The 21,877-nt window shown below is 38.2% G+C and overlaps 1 protein-coding gene across 1 annotated transcript in view; it reads right to left on the reverse strand.

Moving 5' to 3' along the window:
* Nucleotides 1–21,877, reverse strand: part of HS6ST3 (heparan sulfate 6-O-sulfotransferase 3) — a 327,701-nt gene that overhangs the window by 118,727 nt on the left and 187,097 nt on the right. The gene's annotated exons all lie outside the window — the stretch shown is intronic.

Here is a 21,877-nt window from a genome sequence, read left to right on the forward strand (position 1 = left end):
CAAAGCACAAACTTGCAGATACTAGGATGTGCTATACTGTTATGCCAGCCATCCCCAAACCTAGCTAGCAGAGCAACTAACTGAACTGCCTAGAAAAGTGTTGATGAAGCCAGCTCTGAACCCGAAAGCAGCACAACTAGAGCAGTACGCTGCCCTAGTTAGCCTGAGATGAGGCCTGCTGAGATCACGTACAGTTTCTGTTTGTTTAGTTTTGCCCATCTGTCCATGTTCTCTTAGCCTGGCAAATAATTGATCGTATAATGACTGCAAACATTAGAATGAATGTCAGCTTTCAGATGAAAAGGAAATAAAATGGTAAAAAACATGGTGAAACCACAACAGTTTTGTCTAAGGACAGAGAATCAATCCTTTTGCATCACTAATATTAATCCTCTCTTGGTTTCATAGTTACAAGAAGTAAAAAGGAAGCAAGGGTCCTTGCTTCATATCCGAAGGCAGACCTAAAATTAAATACCTAAAGTAAGACCAAAACATCTAACAAAGCCAACCATAAAAACCTTGTACAGGTGCCCAATGATCTGTTGCTATCTGTATTCAGTTACGGCAACATCTTGACTAAGTTCACAGCTTAGACTCCACGGGAGTCAAAACAAGTTGCTGTTGTGCTTAAATCCACTCAGGGGTCAATCCAGTAAGTGCTCAGATTTTCCTCAGCAAAGGAAAGGCAGCTCTTGGTAGACTCTGATCTAAGAGACCCAACATACTCACAGGTTATGGGATACCTGGGCTCTGTTGGATCCACAGCTCTCACTTCTCATTGCAGAGCCTGGTCACCAGGCTAAAAGCAAAAGGGCAGGGGGTTACCTATGCTCAGACAGATGGGCCATGGTGCAGCTCCAGTCTGCACTTCGCTGCACTGAAGATGGAACAAAGATGTGCAAATCTAATACCAGATTCCATATGCGTTTGTATATTCCATATTATTATTATATTTCTAGATAGGTCAAATTCAATGCCATACTGCTTGACCCTATCTTTTGGTGAAGCACATTATTGACACATTTCTTCTTAGTTCTACACTTCAGTTATCTTCATCTGACTGCCACAGACTTCTTTTCTGTAGTTTTTCTTTGAAACTGTATGGTTGATGTGCAGGACCAGGCGCTCACGCAAGCCTGAAGGAGCAGTGTTTATTAGCTGATTCAGGAAATTGTCCTGGAAGTGAGTAAGGACAAGTCTCTGTGTATGTCTCATATATTGCTAAAAACTAAATTCTCTTTCTCAGGGATAGAAAGCAAATAATCTTTCTATCACCCTACACTTCCCCTGATTATTCCACAGGAAGCTGTTTGCCCATCTAACCCTAAGCACTAGGAAAATCTGTCAATCACTTACCTGACCTCCGAGTAAACTCTTATCCCGAGAACCTTCCTCCTCAGCATTACAGACTGGCAGCACTTGCTGCTTTGCACGTTAGCAATGCCCAGAGACACTGGGACATTTAGCATACCATTCTTTGATCAGAAAGAGAGATTTATTGCCTCTTTTGGACTTGGCAATCAGCTCAAGTACTAGTTCAGATAAAACCAGCAGAAGCAACAAGATGACCCAAATTCATGCTACTGCAGCACTACTCAAACCTATCGTGTAATTTTGGGTGATCTTCACAACAGCAAAGTTCAGGGCTGGTCAGCAACTGACTTGCAAATTGACCAGAGACCTGTAGATCAAATCAAAGATTTTAATTATCTTGTATCTGCATGAAATCACTACATCTCCTATAATCACCACTTGTAATATTATTGTAGGAATAGGGAACTTTATAACCATCTCTGAGGCAGTCAGGCATATTACTCTGCCTCCTCGGTATCATTCATGTCATACATTGCTCAGTATCACTCATGTCTTACATTACTATTAAGCAGCCAGGTCTGACACTTGTCTCTTTAACAAGTGGCAAGACCCACTCCCATAGATAACCACCTAAGCCTCCATGTAAAAGATTAACACTCCCCTCTCGTGAAGCTATACATCTTTGCGCTCAAGTGAGAATAACTGCTTACACTATCGCAAATAATAAAATGTGTCACTCAATCCTTGTAATAAAAGCTTAACATCAAATTGCGAGATGATGTGGGTGTAAGTCAACATGAGCAAGCCAGAGTCAAAGGAAGTTTAACACTATTCATGGGTTTGAAGATGAGTAAATCAGCTCTCCAGGTCTTCATATTTTATTCTCATCTTCAAATTCAAATTTCTACAAATAATAACCTATTACACTCTACAGAGAGCCCCACAGTGATTGTTCCTCTCTGTCTAATCTCCTCTCTTAATTCTGGCACATAAATTATGCCAGCTCTGGTTCACAAGCTAAAATTCAAAGCTAATGTGTAAAACAGTGTAAATAACTCACATTTAACACCCATCAAAAAGCCTACTTTTACAGTCTTGTTTACTGACCAGTACACATAATATCAGGAAGCAGCACAATATTCAAGGAGATATTTACAAATACTCACAGATCTAACAGCAATGTATTTGTATTTCAACCTTTTAACACCGTGGAGGTTTCTAACATGTATAAAGACAAGTATATCACCTTTGGTTGCAGAAATTCAACCCCAAATGACTGAGCTCCAGAGCTGCATGTTTCTCTTAACAGCATCCTATTGTGAGATATTATAAATTAACTTATATTTTAAAATAATCTGATATTATTTAGTTAGAAAACAGTTTATCTTCCTATTACTTCACTCTTCCAGGATAGCACAGTCTGTTTCTGACTTTAAAATTCTGCTCGAGGAATCATGATGCATGACCTTTCTTCCCTTTCACTAGAATAACATGTTTTTAACAGAACCCACACTATATTTTACTCTTTACAACTACTGTTAAAAGTGTTCTTGTTCTTTTCCTGGGATCAAGCAAGCATCCACTAGGGAGAATGCTTAAAGACAGAAGAAATCAAATCTCCCACTCTTAAGCATTCCTGATTCTGGATTCAATGCTAGTGATGACCAGTTCATGTAACTTTGTAATACTGTTTTTTTTTTTTTTTTAAAAAAAAAAAAAAGCCTAAAAGGCCAACAGATAGAAAGGAATCAAGTCATATTGGTAAATTTTCTAAGACAACAAAAGCAAAAGACATTCAGAAAGATAGTCAAGTCTCCCTTTATAGGGAGGAAGCACTGCACCAAAGTGTTTAAAGTCTTACACAGCTACTATTTACACAGATCTTTTTGTGAATACATTCATATAACCTGTAATCTCTAAGCCTTGCCCAACCTACCCAAAAGGTGTTCTAAGGGCTCATATGCCATTTCCATGGGAGATGGAACATTAAAATAAAATATATTCCAGCTCTTTGATTCCCATTGATTTTGTGGGTAATACAATAACCAGAATGAGATAGCTGAAACCAATAAAATCTGATTTATAACATTAAAGGCATTCTTTATAGCACTTATTTATGGTACATTACATCTGAAATCCAATTTCACAGGCTGCTGTTTGAAACTTTCTGTTCAATCATAAATACACTACATACAGCATACCTCAGTGCCATAGAGTCAGATTATACAAATGCCTGTGTTCCCAGAAGGAACTGCACTTCTGCTGCAATTGTGGTAAATGAGTTTGACAGTAATTTTTCCCAACCAACTTCCAACCAAAAAGTTACAGTCAGCACTCAATAAATATAGAATATACAGTTACTACTTTAATCATAATAACCATCTATTTATTCACATACTTCAGTTATTGAAAAGACATTAACCAAAATCATGGAAAACAAACCTGGCAGGTGTTACACGATAAACAACCAAATGTATTAAAGCATGCTAGCAGGGCTCTCATTTCAAAAGTGTGCACAAGAATTCATGTGCACCACTGCCATTTCTGAGCATAGGGACATTAAAATCCTGCTAGTTTAATTTTAGAAGGAGAAAAGAAGGAGCCTCCTAAATGTGTCTCCAGCTGTACACTTCAAAGGAATAGACTATATTCAGGTCACTTACTGTAAGCATTGTCAAGAAAAGGGCAAAAAATCAGATCTGACTTTTACAGAGGCACTGTCATTTGAATCAGGAGCAAGTTCATATTTATTTGAAAAGGCTTTTCCCTGAAAGTAAAATCACCGCAAACTATGTTTGTCAGACTTTATATAAATTCAAGTTGAAAGATGTCTTCTCCCTGCCTGTGATATGAAGGCAGGCCCTGTCTTTGTGTGATGTTTCACTTCTCAGTAATAAGAGATTTTTTTAAAAGATCCAACTACAGTGACGTGTTACAAAAGAGCATACCTGTAGAGGTGATGCTTACAGAAATAATGAAAAAAATCCTATAGTGGCATATTATGTTTTGCTCCTCAAGAGAAACTACTCTCTCTCGAGAGAGAGAAACAGAGACAGTCAAAATTAGTCTCCAAACACACAGGAACATTCTGGGTCTTTGGTGCCTCAAATATAAAGCCACAAACTCCTTTGGGGAACAAAGAATATCAGTAACGTAAAAGCAGACAATGGCTGGAGACCTAGCAAGCACAACCAAAAGTATACGAACTTGGTGCAGATTTGGGAGGTAGAAGGGAGAAAGAGCAAAGGGAACGTATAGCCCAGGCTGCCAACTGAGAACGGACTGGAAGGGACACGTGTAGTAATACAAACCTCTGAGGGATGGGGATGGGGAGAGGGGGAAGTGCGCTTTCAGCAAGGAAAATTTGAGACTGCAAAGCCTCAATCATTTCACATCCAGTCTTTCAACTCCAGAACATCAGTTGAAATCCAGTTCGTGTCGTCTTTGACCCAAACTTATTAACTGGTCCATATGGTGAAATGCTAATGGTAGTCTTACTTTCTAGTGCACACGAGATAAAGCTGGCCACTACCTTTGACATCAACAGCAAAGGGGTGAAGACTACAGCTGTGAAACACTCCTCCAGAAGAGACTCCTCCAGGGCAAGTTGGGGTGGCTCCCAGAAGAGGTACTCACTTGTACTGCAAATAAAAGGAGCTCCAAATCCTGTGACTTACCCAACATTAAAGCAATATTAAAAATAAATTGAAGAGAATTTGTTAGTTTGCAGCATGTATTCTTCCAAAGAAAAATTACTGTATAAACTAGAATCTTTTCGTTTGTTTGTTTGTTTACTTGCTTGCTGTCTGGAGACCCTGCCTTAGAACTTACTCAGCTCAAACTGAAGATCTTAAAGGATCTCAAGGATCCACAAGGATCAAAAGAGGAAGAATGGAAAATAATTGCAGATCACCTTATTCAGTTCCTGATCATAGGCAGAGAAATATTTTTCCATTTTCCATTGGTACCACTGAAAATGAACTGTACTTGAGAAAATATGCAATTGTGTATCATCTTAGAATTTTTCTGGACATGAAGCACAAACAGAGGGGCCTCATAGGAAAAAAAAAAAAAAAAAAACATTTATATATACATGTCCCTGAAATGAAAAGGCACCATAGTGCCTGTTTTGAGCTTTAATGAAGTAAAATTCACTAGGCTTGATCACAAGCTGTCTACATCCACACCAAGGTTTCACCTCAAGACAAGGCATGCCTAAATATGTAAGAGTACAGTATTTCAGAAAGAGATTTTAATAGTATTTTCAGAGCAAAACCCCTTCTGTAGCTTTTTATTTTTAGATAAAATGAGATGCAGAACAATGAAAGAAATATTTTTCCATTTTTCAAGCCTAGTGTTTTGCTTACTATGATTGCAATTGAATTTGTACAAAAACTTGTGAAGAGTCTGCTCAGAATATTAATTCCAAAATGTAATAGCAATTTCACTTTAACGACCTTTCTTACACAAAAACACCTCCAATCAATCGACTAAAAAAGCCATCTGGAGGCATAGAAATTCTGTAATATGGTTATATCATTTAACATATATTGACGATTTCAAGGAGAGATTAACAGAGACAGCAAAATTTGCAAATTACACAAAAAATTCAGTTAGTCAATCAAGACCTTGAAAGACCTGAGATCATCAGAGACACTTAACTCAGCTAGATCAATATACAATATTATTGAAGACAAATGCAAAAAACGATGAGCGCTTAAAAAATTTACTTGAATCATTCATACTTCATGAATTCTTTATTAAACTCCAATAAGAAAAGAGTGAAAGTTATAGTAGATCGTTCAATGACAACCTCTGTTTCATGTAGAGATGCCGTTAAGAAAATGGAACAAATTTGAAAAAGAATAAAATACTAAATCATTATTTTATTTTATAGATAGCAAACATGTTCTGAATTCCTCTCTTCAGTTCCAGTCAAGTCTTTTTCAAAGAACATACAGGTGTCAGAGGGATCCAAAGATACACAATGAAAATGGTAAGAGACATATGAGAACCTCTTTGAGAGGATAAATGACATAAAATGAGAAACTATATGTCTCTATTTACATTCTTACATTCTTACATTCTTCTTTATGACAGATTAAATTCAAAAGTAATACATTTTTAGTCTGATTGAAAGAACCTTTTTTCAAATATAACATATACCGATAACATACTCTGCAAACTCGGCTGTTAAAAATTCAAAAATAGAACTCAAAAACATTTTACTATTTTTTTCTTTTAAATTAAATACATAACTTCTCAGACTATAGAAGATGACAAACACAATGCTGGTGCAGGTGTAATGCTTCACATTGACACGCAACTTTTCTTTGAATATTTGAGCAGGTAACTAACAGCATAGCAGGCACCAAAGTAAACATGGATGGAGCTCACGAAATTAGGTCCATCTGGCTACTCAAAGAAAAGCAACACGGAATCATGAAACAGATTCAGCTGCAGCAGAAATAGAACTTCAGTCTACCATCTTTGGGATAGACTGACAGGTAGAGGCAGTAAGAACCTCTTCAGCGAATGCTTAGCCTCCAGCATCAAGTCAGTTTAAAAATACAAGCGATTTCCCTGTTTATGCATTGTATTCATAATATTTTGAAAAATGATTTGTGCCTGCTGAGTTTAAATATTGAAGGGCCAGGTAAGGGCTCACCACTCCTTAGCCACTGGCTGAAATCGTTCTCCAGCCTTGATCTCGAATAGGTTGACTTATAACCCTGAAGGCGAGTAGCAGGCACTGTCCTCCGGTTCTCAGCCAAAGCGCATCTGAACTTTGTGAAGCAGTTTTTTTGGACAAAGTCTTGTCATTATTCACTTGCATTCAGCACAACAGGACACGGGTCCTTTCATACATTACTATAAGATAAATAAATAACAATTATTTCCATCTGTTTTGGAAAGTTCCTCCAAAAGTCAAAAAAATAACTGAACTGGAAACTTTACCACTGAATAGGATGTCTTGATTCTCAAATGCCGTTACCTCTAGTAGCAACTGCCTCTACTACATGATCCCTCTCATGAGTAGATTAAGCTGTATTTGAAAAAGTCATCATGTATACAATAGCTATACAATCTCATGAATATTAAAGATACGCTCTATGTGAAGACTTAGAACAAAGGAAGTAGGCATATCGCACAAAATTTATACCAAATGACAGCATATAAATCCAAGAGGACACTTTCTTCCAATTGACCTCATAGATGTTTGAAGTTATGCCTGTATTGCAAAAGGAGGACCAAGGTCTGATTCTTGGTCCCACTATTAGCTTCATTCTCTCCTTTGGGCTAGTCTCATCTAGCCCAGACTGGACTAAATAAAATTATTTTTGTGTGTTTCCAAAGCACCTGAAATGGCCATGTTGCAATAAAGTAGAATATTGCCTTATAGGAGAAAATGGGTATATGCACTGTACGCTGTGGTAGGCATGTGGAAGGCATGTGAACATATCCAAGAGTGCAAAGCCTGCTTGGATAGTATCAGGAAACTGTAAGAAATAGAGGAAGACATACCTCATGCACTTTCGTTCATAATCTCATCTGAGAGCAGTCCCTATAATGAACCATCCCCATACCATGCAAATCCATACTTGGTAAAAGCACATGCCTTCAGGAATGTGAAGCATTCCCCAGGCATACGTCGTTGCTAAAAAGGTAATGGGTAACTGCTAAGATGATCTTCTCATCAAAACTAGGTATGTCAGAAGTGTGACAAAAGGTGGAGAGGTAGTCCAGAGTATGGGAAGGGCATCAAAAATATTCTGAGGATTGGTTATTACATACATCAGCCCTGGGTTACACGTTCACAAAATCCACTGCAGAGACAAGGAGAAAAGTCATTCAGACTCTGAAATCATTCTGAAGAGCTCTCTTGCTTCTTGTTCTGAAATCATACAGGTATGGCTACAATCTAATAAACTATTCCCTGGCAAAAAATATTTTTTGGTATTTAGCTCTGATTTGCATGGCAATTTAAAACTTATTATTTTCCCCAAGTTCTAAAAGACAACCAAAGACCATTTCCAATTTTAACCTAGCTGGCATGTGAACAAGATTAAAATCTGAATTCTCAATATTTGCACCTATCATAGAAGATCTTCTTTTACAATAAAATAAACAGATTAGGAAGGATAAGATAGTGCAATATAAAGCAGATTTTAAATGGCATTCCAAATACTGTAGAGCAAACTTGTATTTAATGTACATATTATGCATTTTCCTCATTTTTCCTTTCATTAGAATCTCAGAAACAGACATTTCATTACTGCACAATTCACTGTAATTCAGGCACTGAAAAAAGTATCAGTCTCAGCAATTCAGAGCTAAGATTTAATAGGGTAATGCTGAAGCATGCTATGAAGATTTATAATTATTAAAGCAAGCTATACTATGTGAAACAAATGAACACAAAATACATCTAAAGACTTTATTATGTTTTATTTGCTAATTCATTAAGATTTTAAAATTTGCAAAGAGCTTTCAATTATTGATGTGACTTATACTCCAGAACACTCAACATATTCCTGGCCTGGCCTCATAATCTAAAGCCTTGGGGGTCTTAATTAGTTTATGTAACTCCTGTCCAGTGATTACTAGAGCTGTGCATATATACACAAAAGAATGGAGACACCCCAAACCAGCTATCAACATACTGTATAGGATCTGTGGTAGTTGTTTAACCTTGATTTTTACAGCCTGATGTTAAACACTCTGATGTTAACATTGCTTGGGGAGCTAGCTCAAAAAATGCAACACTTTTCAAAAATGTATTTTCTATTGGATCCAAGCAGGGATGTCTTCAATAATCAGTATTTAAAGGAAAGATGTTATTACGAATGTTTCTGCAAATGCAAATTTTAGAGGAAAGTTTTACTAGGGTTGAAGATAGGATGCAAATGGGTAAAAGAATGATTTCCTTTAAATGAAATCTATATGAATTCTGTGTTTGAATAAATTGGAAAAAGAAGTCAGCTGTCAGAGCCTGATATCCTTTCTCCTTAAAGACAGAAAAAAGCAACCGAAGACAATTACATGAAGTGAGATATTACACATTCACTGCAGGTAGAAATGCTCTCATTAAGTCTACAAAGAACACGGCTTTCGTAAGACGCTTTTTGCTGCTGAATAGGAAGATGGTGAAAAACCCGTACACAGTGGCTGCAAGCATCAATGCCAGCAACGAACATCTAAGGTCTTTAGGAGAGCAAACAGCTTAATAACAATATTTGGGACTCAAGAACAGTGTTTGATGAGTCTGCATTTGATAAATACCCACAGTTCAGGAACTATCTTGACTATATTGAAGGCATGAAAATAAGAGTGATTTTTCTGAATACTCCTGGGAAGCAACTGGATGCAGTATAAATACATCTACCTGTGCCCTTCTCACTCTTTTGTGTTACAAACGTACTGAGGTTTACCCCATCTATGGAGTATCACTGCACAAGCATTCCTACCCGAGTCTGGTGCAAAGAAGCTGTCTCAGTTTGTCTACTCCAGAAATGAACTGTTTCAAGTGAAATGCAGATATGTGTACAACAAGTTCTAGAGTTGTACTGCTTTCTCTTGGTAGGTAGGTAAGTACAAAGCAGATATTTCACACTTCTCTTTGTTCCAAAATAGGAACAGATCCTCAAGAATGCATTTGCTCTTTGCTACACTTGGCTTCCTACAAGCAGGTTGACAGGTGCAGCATGAAACTAGACTCTGTAATCCACATATGTAATCCACTGACCTCTTTGTTCCTAAGCATTCTTGCACACCAGAACATGAAAATGCAGTCCAAAGTGTGCTAGGAAAAAGGAAAAAAAGAAAAAAAGAAAAAAAAAGAAGAAGGAAAAAAAGTTCCAGAAGAACAATCAATTCGAGCAAATGGTTTCTGTGATGATTTTAAGCAATATGAAATAGATAAGTACAAGAGACACATTTCTTTCCAGAAACCACAGGGAGGGTGATATAATAATAACTGGCAAGTGGAGTCATCCCCTAGACACTGAGGTTGGGATACAGCATATTTCCTTTTCTTTCTGGAGTACATGTAACCACAGAGGGCACACTATCACCAGAAATCTATCTTACATATTTGAAGAGCTTCACCCAGTCTTTCTGTAAGCTGTTAGGACCTTTAAGTGAGAGAATCTTTACCAGAGAGTGTTTTTCTTCTTAGCATCTGTGACAGGTAAACAAAATATATTTGCTGAACTATCTTTAAAGATTTCATAGAGCATGTGCCCTATCTTGAACAATTAGAAATTCTCATTTTTAAGTGGCTTTCTCTAATTAATGATTGAAGATGCTTCCTATGTCCTTATGACCATTGTAAATAAAGTCCATGAACCTACTGTAATTGGGAAGGTTACAGCGTGCCAAAACTATCTTGTAATTAGACATTCTAAGCTGATGAATAATTTGTTGACCAAGTAGGCCCAAGACAATTCAACTCATTTCAAGTTAGAAGTATTCTAAAATTGTCTGTTATTAGCCATACCAGAGGGCAACCAACATTGCTCTTTCACGAAGGTTCATAACATTCCTTTCATTAGTCTTTGTGGCTATTGAAATGCAGTATAATATATTTCTAAGCATCTGGGAGGGTTTCTTTGACTGAAAAAACAAGTCACCCCTGCACAGACAGAATATAACCTAATATGTGCAGCCTTACAAACATCTTCAAATGGGGCCAACATTTATTCCACCTTTTTATTAATTTTTTAATATTTTTGTAGTCATTAAGCTCAGATGGGACTGAATGGATAAAAAAAGAAAAAAAATACTCCAAGTGATGACTTGCAGAAATAGGTCAGAGGTATGTATTCTTGCAGCTGAACTCAGCAGTTGAGAAATTAATTGTAGTAATCTGTCAAAGCTTTCTACTGGACAATACAACTATATGAAACGTTCTTGCAATTAAGAAAGCAAGACCATGTTCCTCTGTTACCTGCATGCTTGACTGGTACCACTTTAACTTTAACCATTGGAGCAGCAGGACAGAAGTGATCCAGCAGAAGCTCACTTAGGTCATGCCATTCTGACATGACGAAGTTGTACACCAGCTTCTGCAGTTTGCAATATGTTTGTAGTGAAATTCTCACTGCAAGCACAAACCCTTTGGATAATGATGATGTACTCTCAAAATGCTTCACAAGTTCCCACTCTCAGCTCGGGAGTTTTTTGAGCACAGAGCTGAAGTTGCAACCAGAAGACTAATCTTTGATTTGTGTACGGTGCTGGACAAGTTCCCCACAGCCATTTGCTCTACAATGTTCCTACTGAAGTTCTCTATCAAGGGAGGCCTCACCTTCGACTTTTTGTTTCCCCTAACAGAGGTACGTCCAAGCTACGTGGGCAGGGATAAAAGACCGACATGATGAATACCAAGGGATGAGCATACCCAACCCAGCTTGCTTAAACTGAGCAAATACATTTTGAGGCAAATCATTTTCCTAAACAAAACAAATACTAAATCTGCCCATTATGAACAGGAAATGATCCCATAGCAGGACAGGGAATTTGGGAAGAATTTTAACTTCTGAAGTTTTAAATATTCTTTGCTCCAAAAGAAGAAGGGAGAAAGGCAAAAAGCCCGAGAACCTGCAAGACTAACTGAACTCTGAAGGAGATGCCAATGGATGAGCACTCTAAAATTTCTACGTCAGAAATACATATAAAAGCCAGATGACAAAATAGCTCTAATTGAGCCCAACACTGAGTAGCCAGCAAGCAGACAGGAGCACTGCAGAGCCTGGGGTTTATATTGTGAATTTATGGAACAGCAGAAAGACCTCACGAAACTGAGTGATTAGCCAATAAAATGGCAATTGAAAATCAGTGTAAATAACTGTGATGCATGCGGGGAAAAAAGTAATCTGAACTGTACAGTCAGCGTAGCAATGAATTCTAAATTGGCTGTTTCCACTCAGAAATGAGATCATGAGATGACAAATTTCTATGAAAACATAAGCTCAGGGCTGATCATCTGTGTAAAATCCAGCGTTAGTGGGTCAACCAGACCCAACCCAACCTCAACCAGATGTCTCTCTTTCAAACAATGTATCCAAATGGCTCTCTGCAACACAGTTTTGTTGCAAACATCAGATTCTGAGGCTTCGGCGGTAACTTGCTTTCTGCTTCTGCATTGTTTTCGTCACTACATGGGAATGGTAAAATATTCTATTAGGCCTATATAGGTAAATCCTGCTATTAGGTTTATTAGCTTAGTGTAATACTATGGTAAATCATTCTTCGGCCATCATCTCATCTTAGAAATAACACCACAACATTTAACATCTCTTCCCCTTTTAAAAAATCGTGCTCTTGCCCAGGACTTACCTTTCATGGAATCTGCTTTACCCCACAGCTGGAAATGTTTATTCTTTAAAACAATGCTCCCTACAACATATTACAAAATGAAATTATACTGCTTATTCTAATAGGTAGAGAGTAACATATATTTACAGAAGCCTAACTTTTCTGGTGTTGCAGCAGAACACAAAGCTGAGGGCCAGGCTCACAGAATAAAGAGGCAGTCACACACTAGCTGCTTCTCCAGTGCCGCCTTTGGTATGAGAGAGGAGAAACGGAGAGGAATTAAAAATGTTTTTCATAAACTTCATGCTTCTTTGCCTGCCATCTCTGTTAATCACAGCAAAAGGAAGGGTCAGAGTAGCCTAGGAGCTATCCAAATTTATACCCTGGCAGCAACAACATAGAAAGTCCATCTAGCAGCTGAGAGCAATGAGAATAAACTGCGCCTTCACCCCTCGCTCCCTTACCCCCAGCAGATAGGATTGCCCAGAAGAGGAACGTATAGGATTGCCCAGAAGAGCGAACGCGGGGCAGGCAGCCAGCAGAACGACCAAACAGCCGGTGACAGGAGCCCGCTGTCTATTCGCCCTTTGCAGCTCCACAGCAACATAAAGATGATTGTGTGGAAAACAGCAGCAAGCAGAGGGAGGACTGGTAATCACAGCCAAGGCTAACAGGAAAGGTATATTTTATGCCATTTGTTACACTATATTTCGTTTTTCCTCTCCATCCAAACACTGTCCCCTTCCCACACAGAAAGCAACCCTTTCTCATGATAGGTAGTTTAGTGGTATGAGAACTTTAATGAGCAGATGGAACAGCAATCCATTACCCATTAAAATATTGCAGTAGGTTAATTCAGCAAATAAAATTGCAGAATGAAGCAGATGGCCGTTTATAGTTCTCTTGATTTCTTAAATACTCCTTCTCAGTGCACAGCCATTCTTATATTTAACGTGAAATGCACAGTTCTCACCATGTGCACATTATGCAACCACTCATATGACCTCATAAACATTACACGTTATAGAGCAATTATTTTTTATGCCTTTTTTAAAGGAAACCTGCATCATTTCACGGCAAATTATTCCCAGACCTCAGATTTCTTGAAATAATTTGAAATACCTGCCAACAGCAAATGATAAATCCACCAAATGCAAATGCTTGCTCAAGACACTTTTTGGACGTATCTTAATTTTCTGGATCCAGGAAATAATACAGGAAAAAATATTTTGAAAAGGGATTTGGGTGCAACATTTCAAGTATTTAGTATTATGTCAAACACATGCCAGGACCTATCTGAGCTCCTCTCACAGTGTGATAAACTGGAAACCGCTGTTTCATCAAAGCAACTACAATTCATAGCAAAACAGCAATTGACAGCTATCACTTTGGATTTCACCAAAACACACTCTCTGTCACTAAAAAAAGCATATATAGAACTAAATGATGGCCTCTTACTCATTTGTATACATGACAACCAAGTCCAAAGCTAGTCCATGTTCCTTGAAAAAGGTGACTGTATACTTAAAAATATATTTCCTCTATTCAGAGACCCATGCAAAATTAACATCACTTCTTAAAATAAGTACTATTATTAAGACGCATTAAGACATTAACACATCAAGTGCAAGTAATACATCAGGACTTGTATCTGCTGCATGCATAAGGCCAGTATGAGCCTTATACACCAACTAATCTCCAAGTATTATACCGACAGGTAAAGTGACACCTAAATGGTACACACTTTTTGAAATGGGGCATTGCCTACTACGTTAAAAAAAAGAACCTGAGCTGCCGTCTTTGCAAGCTTTGTAGTTTGTTCTTTTTATTATGTTTTTGGTCAACTATCATATTGTTTTCTACCATGTTACATTTGGATCCAAACTTATTTCAAATTCACATGAACAGTTTCAGTTTCTTGGAAAAGAGATTAAAGAAAGAAGACTTCTGAAGTACTTAAATGCAAGATCCCAAACTCAAAACATTCCTACCACGTACTCATGGCACCGAGGTTTGGTCTGAGCACTACAATTAGAGCCACTTCCATTCATTCAGGTGGAAGATGAAGACTATTCTGCAAAACCATCTCCTTGGCACAGCATTCAGTCCAGATGTGAAGAAGGCAATGGCCTTAGCTGGGTTGGGGGTGAGGAGAAAGGCATCCAGTTCATTCCTCTGCCCTGAAGGCAAGTAGGCACCTCTAAGAGGTCAGCCAGAAAAGAGCCTGAAAGTGAGATGGTGGGATGCAGGGAAGAAACACTGGCATCCGCAGTCCCTTCCGTGCTGGGGCACAGTGTGGGAAAGCCCCCAGGAGAGTACAGGACAAGGTTGCTCTTTCTTCCAGAGATAGAACAAAGCCCTAGATTTCCATGATCCACCACTGGCAGCAAGTCTGTGGGAAGCAGCAGAGGATGAAGCTGCTGGCTACTGAACTGGCTCAGATAACACAGTCAATCTCAGTTTTTCAGCTCTTCTGATGACCCAGGCGAGTGCTGACATATTTTCTGCTTTTTCCCCAAAGAATCATCTAAAACTGCATGAAGAAAATTTCCTTGTGATGATTTTAAGTCAAGTACTTCAGAGATATAATACCAGAAATCGGTTTCCATCTGCAAATTTAATTTATTCTTCCATGCATTCACACTATAATTCAGTCTTCAATTGCCCAGTCTCAGTAGTTCCTGGCAGCTGAATCCAAACTGTGGGATCTATCTGCAGACTGATGCCAAACAAAATCCCACAGCAGCAGTCTGGCTGGAAGTGATGTCTTGGGAGGGAAGATAAGGAGATATTTGCATTTTTAGGCAGACACTACTCACCTGTTGAGAACCACACTGGTCAACTGAAAGCACCATTAGGACAGGTAAAATCATCTAGCCCACAGGCATACCAATGGGACCATGCTGATTACTCGCTCAAATATATCTCTTTTTTATTTACTACACAGAATAGTCTACAAATGAATCTGATGCACAGAGAAGGAAGATGTTGCACAAGCTTGGTGATAATGACAGTGTATGATGAGTGAATAGTGAACAAGGAGTGAAAAGGAAACATCATGGTTATTGTGATTACAAAGAGATCTTACACCTCTAATGTACATATCCAAATAATCTGCTATCAGACAGCATGAATCCAGGCCTGCAATCCATTAATCTGCGTTGATTTCTAGAAATGCTATCACAGTTTTGTCTGAAATACCAAAAGCTCTTTCTTGTAATGCTGAAAAAATGTCACAGCATTACACAATATTTTGCAAAAGACTTTGAAAATCTAGGTCCTACATGCCTGAATACAGTCAACTCAAGCATAATAAATGTCCCCGTAGTCTCACAGCACCTCACTCCATCTGCTCCATAAAACAGGCAAAATACAATTCTCTGATACTCTGACAAAAATAAACATTTGTGAAACAAACAGATCTTACTGTGATGAGGGCCATAAGAAAATAAATTTATCATCACACAGTGAAGTTCGAGAAATATTAGTAACTTCAAATATGGAGAACACGCTGAACAAGAATGAATAAGGACTCCAAAGAGTAAGGAAGACATTCTGCAGGAAAAGAATAATATGAGATCATTTAATTTAACATTTTCACAGGCACAAAGATTGTACATTGCTTTTGGAAGCTTATTATGGCCTTTTAAAAATACTTATTTTTGCAACGATTTTATATTAATATTTACGTTATACACTGAAGTAGGGCAGATGCATTTAAACCGGAAATAAATGGTCTTCTGATGTAGTTATTTATAGTCAGCCTTTTATATTTGTTTCTCTATTTCATATATTTAATTTGCATTTATTTTGGATTATGTAGAATAACTAAAACAGGTATTATGAAGCTGAAGATATTCTCAGAGCATGAAAGATTTTGAGAAGAAAGACTTTTCAAACTGGAGAAAGCATAACTGAATAACAAGAAGAAATTTTAACCATCTAAAAGAATTATATAATTAGAACCCATATCAGAGATGAAAAATTCGCAGTCTAGAGTGGCCATGATGAAAATGGTAAATAAGAGTTGTCATACTTTACTTTAAAAGGAGTGGAAACGGAGTGAAAGCATTTATTGTTAAAATATTCTTAGCACTATAATTATTTTTATTGATTAAAGTAATTATTAATTCATAAACAGCCTCTAAAATGTTGATACTGTAATTTACGAAATGAAAAAAAGAATACGCTATCTCATTTATTCATGAAACTCTTGGAACTCCATAAATAGATCTCTATTAATGTACACTAGTGAAAAAAAAAGCATCCCCCAATCCAAGATAAACTTCTGAAAACATTGCAGCTTCCACAGGGCAGTGCCTCACAGAGCGTAATTTGCCATGAGAGTTGAGCCCACCATTAAGTTACAGCGTTGCTGAATCACGTGCCACATGCGAATAGCTTTTGAGCTGAACCGCCTTCAGTTTTAGCCTGCTGACAAGGAATAACGCCCTGTTTACAAAGCAGGATCTCTCTTATTCCAAATCTGTCCTGTTTTTCCTTCTTGAGTTTTTTGGTCTGGAAAAAGAGAGAACTTGTGTCAGGATTTGCAGACACCAGAAGCTTCCTCCCCTCAGTGAGTTCCAAGTATCGGGGACATTTTGGTCCTACTGTACATACGCAACCTGTTCTGGGCAAGCTGGACTCCCCGAGGAAACGCTACAGCGTGGATGCACACAAGGACTGAAGTCCCCAGCTGTGCCAGGCCTGCCTCCGTCTGCACACAGCCTCCCTGCACAACGTGCGCGCGTGCTTTGTACGTAGCTGCACAGTATTCACCGAACTCCCTGCACACCTGCTGTAGGGCTGGCCTCTCCCAGCGTACTTGATCCAGCACATCCCAGACGGGCGGGTGTAGCTTTCTGCACATCGTCCGTGCACCACGGCTCTCTGAACACGCGGAATTTCTATTTCTTGCCTAGCGAGAGTGCGTCGTAGCATGCAAACCCTCTCGAACTTCTAGTGACGCCAGAGGGTACGTCCCCCACCGTGGAATTACCGGGAGCAGCAAGAAGCCTCCTAACAGCCTGGAAATAACCCCACATTTGGTGGGGGCTGACTGATTTGCAAACGTACAGCCATGGCTGACATTTAAGGTCACGAATTTCCAAGTGGTGTCTGATACGACGAGAGGGGGCTAGTATAAAAGTTGCATCAGCTGACAGCCAGGTGGATACGAATTCTGTGACAGCATGACTGCATGACTGCAAGCAGGATGTCAAAGAGATTTTAATTATGCAACAAGTTAAATGTAAGTAACCAAAAGAAAAAAAAAAAGGAGCCTCATTTTGAGGATGTCAAGAATACTTTCTGTGACAGATTACTACAGTCTTTGTTTAAGATGCTACACAAGGGTCATAAGTGAAAAATAGAAGGGGCATAGTAACTACTGATTTCTTCTTAATACTCACAATTTTTCTTGCAGATTAGCTTTTTACAGGGTGAGAATCCTCCAGGAAAGAAATAGAGGGGAGTTTTACAAAGCATATCATGCTCACATCATCTGTAATCACGTAACTACTTCCATAATACAAGTACCGCTAGCACAAGCAGGGGGGGAAAGACTCAGAAGCTGGGTGATCTTTGAATTTGCCACCGTATTTTAAGAACTGTTTGGCCAACATACTTCTCTGACATTAGACTATAACTCCAGTAATGGAAAATTATGTATATACAAGAAATACAGGCACTGTTCCTTATTCATGTGTCTTTATTGTACATATTTGGGATGCATACCTATACATACCTGTACCTCTGACCTTTAGCATGCACTGAGATAGGCATTTACTGAGTGAGTCCGTACTACACAGCACACTACCCAGTCTACTGGTTTAAAAAACAGTCCATTTTTTTTAAAAAAAGGTGTGCAAAAAGTCCCTGGTGAATTGCAAGAAACAGATGGTCTCTAAAGGAATTTGTTTGCAGATATCACATTTGGACTAGTGAATATTCTAAAAGAGAGGGCCAGCAAGCCACTGAGTGCCCAGCACAATCTTGTCACCCAAGTAAGGGGGAGAAACACGGTGGACAGAGACAGAGCCACCCCAAAATCCTGCCTCTGCCATCTCCTAGTTCTAAAGGATACCATGATAAAAGTTTTAACCTTTGCTATCAGGTGGTAAGATCTGTTTGCCTTCAAAAAAGAGAAGTAGAACAAGGACCAACCCCATAAGCTGCAACTGATCCCGAGCCCCAGCAACACCATGGGAGCAATCCGCACCATCCACGTCAACCAGACGCCGTAAAGTCCTGCAAGACCCCCGCGTGCCATCGTTAATACCCTTGATAACCATTTTGCTGCGTAAGCCCTGTGGAACCCTTTGCGTTTTGAATTAAGTGTCGTCCGGACTGATGGACACCACAGTGGCCTCCGAAACTACAACTGCCATCACTGGCAGGAGAAACTCTCCACTGAAAGCTGCCGTGTGACAAACAGGAAAAATCCATTCATTTCCAAAATTTGCTTTAGTCCTCCGAGGTTTCCACAGACATCATCATCCAGAGATAGGCATCTCTTCCCATCTGCTTTTTCAGGAAATGGAGATAGAGCCTTATTAAAAAGAGATGATTAATCATTTGTAGAAACACTCTCACTTCCAACTATAGAAAAAGAAAAGGACATTAGTTAAAGTCGGGCTCTCTTATCTCTTCCTCACCATGAAAATGCCTACCATAATCAAGAGTCAAAGGGAAGCCTTCTCCTCATGCAAAGGAAGACAGAGATTCATTCTGCTAGAAGTGACGGAAGTAATAAAGAAAGAAAGAAAATTAGAAGTAGTTAATATCCTGGCTACAACCAGGTTTCAGAGTCGTTACTGCAAGAGAGAAGACCTGAAAAGCTGCTTTGCAGAGAGAGGAGAGACGGGCCAGAAAAAAAAATTTTACATCACACATGGCTTTGACTGTCAGATGAATAAATCTCATCCTGTATTGCTGGACTTGTACTTCTGGTGTGAATAATCATTTGTTTTTTCACAGGATTTTTTCTTTTTCTTTTTTTCTTTTCTTTTTTTTTTCACTTACCACTACTATAATCATATATCTGAAACCGTATTTACTTAACCTTGACAAAATTAGATTTGAGTAATTCACCCAAGCAGATGAAAATTTTGAGGAAGAAAAAAGATTTTTTTTAACATGAAATGTCTACATACCCCTTTAAGTTAGTAGAGTATTTATTTTATTTTAAAAGTAAAAGGTAGTTAATTTGCAAACTCCACAGCCAGAAGTGTTATCAAATTTCACAACAAGTAGGACTGCTAGGACTCCAAAGCTGTTTCAAGTTAGGACTTTGCTTGAATCCTCTTATCAGTGCTGAAATTAGACTTGTCTTTAAAGGACAGCAACATCAGGCAAGTGATTCTGAGTTGATCCTACAGAATTAAACACTGCTCTAAAAAGCTGCTGATATTAAAATGCAAAGGTACTGTGATTCCAGACCTGCAAATGTGAGATAGCACTGAATTAGTCTTTGTATCTTATTTTTACAATACACTTAAAACCAAAAACATTTCCTTCTAAAATGCAAAAGTAGATTCCTCTATTGATTGGGGTGTCAACAGAACTGAACTTCTGCTACAACAGAAACAAATTATAAATGTACCATCATTTTATCTGATATTTAAATATGGATAAAGTTCCCTGACTGAAATTAAACATGAAAAAGAAAACTGAATTGCAATCTTGCATGTCTCGAGAGATAAAATAAAGGAAAACTCACAGCCCAAAAGAGAAGAGGGGGAAAAGGGAGGACATTCCCTTCCTCTGTCCCCTTATTAATTACTGAACTACTTTGGGGTACAAACTGTACAATAGGTATAGAACCAAATAAAAGTGCTCTACCACATATTATCGAGAAAAGAAAGCTCATCACTTGCTAAAAGTATGCGTTGGGTTTTTTTAGCACTCAAATGCCCATTATTAGCTAGGATGAGAAAAAATTCAGGGAACTAATTAAAAGAAAAAGCCCAGAATAGCTTACCACTAAAACAGTACCAGTAGAGAAATCCATACAAATTACTTTAAAGTATAACGGCTGTCAAGTTGTGTATTAATTCAAGTTCTGTAGTATTACAGATATCAAGAAAAAGTCTGCAAATAGTTTTGCAAAATTTGCAAGCCCTGGTAGGCAATCACATAGCTCAAGGTGAATCGCCCCAGCTCATAATCTGCCGGTCTTTCAATGAAAAAGAATGTCAGGAGTAACCAAAATAAGGTAAGAGAAAGTATTAAAAACACTTTTATTTTAAAAATCTCAATGTCTTTCACCAAACTGGTACTGAACAACAGATATATTCTTGTTTTCTTACTCTCTGCTAACAGAAAGTTGATGTAGTCATTTTTATGGCATTGATGATAAGTGCTTGTGAGTGTATCTATACAGCAGAATATTCTAATTATTTATTTAAATGTTGTTCTGTTTCCTTTTTATATTATCCTGTTACTAGCCTAAAAGAATCAAATAGAGAAGGAAACATGTACACTCATAATAATTTAAGCTCAACAGCTTAGTAAACCATGCATCTGTTGTGAAATTCTCTGGAGTTCCAAAACAAATAAAATCTAGGTAGACAGTCACTGAAGAGATTTGATTTCTAAGCCCAAAAGACACTCGATTAACACTCTCTGTATCAGAATCCTTACAGACTTATGAGCTGAGCTATTCTACTGAATTTAAGTATCAGAGATGCAATGAAGAGGAAATAAACTGTTCAGTGTTTCATTCTAATTATTCTTTTAGATACTCTACTTTGTAGTCAAATTTATATAGAATACAATTGTAGTTTTGGCATTGCAATTTAAAATTCCAAGCAAAATCAACCAAACCAAAACCAAAACCAAGCAAGATCCTCAGCCTGCTTGAATTGTCATTAAATTTGCAACCAAAACTATATTCAAGGCAGAAAAAAGAACAATGCTCAGATCATGTCCCTTCAACTGCACTTAGGTACATGGTCACAGATACTATTGCCTTACCTAGGATATTTGAGCATGTGCTTTTAATCACTTCTGTTTAGCAAATTAACTAAACAAATACTGAATGCAACTACAAATGACAGTTTTGCCAAATAAGACCACAATATGTAAGATGAAGTGCTTAGAAAATCAGATATTCTCAGTGATCAAGGCGTAGTTCCACTGCACATCCCCTGTACACCAGCCGGTGCCCACCGCCAACAAGAGCGCTTCATTCTCCTCCTCGATGGTGCCTCCTGCTGCAATGAAACGCTACGGCAGCTAAAGT

The sequence above is a fragment of the Rhea pennata genome, chromosome 1, assembly GCF_028389875.1.
Source record: "Rhea pennata isolate bPtePen1 chromosome 1, bPtePen1.pri, whole genome shotgun sequence".
NCBI lineage: Eukaryota > Metazoa > Chordata > Aves > Rheiformes > Rheidae > Rhea > Rhea pennata.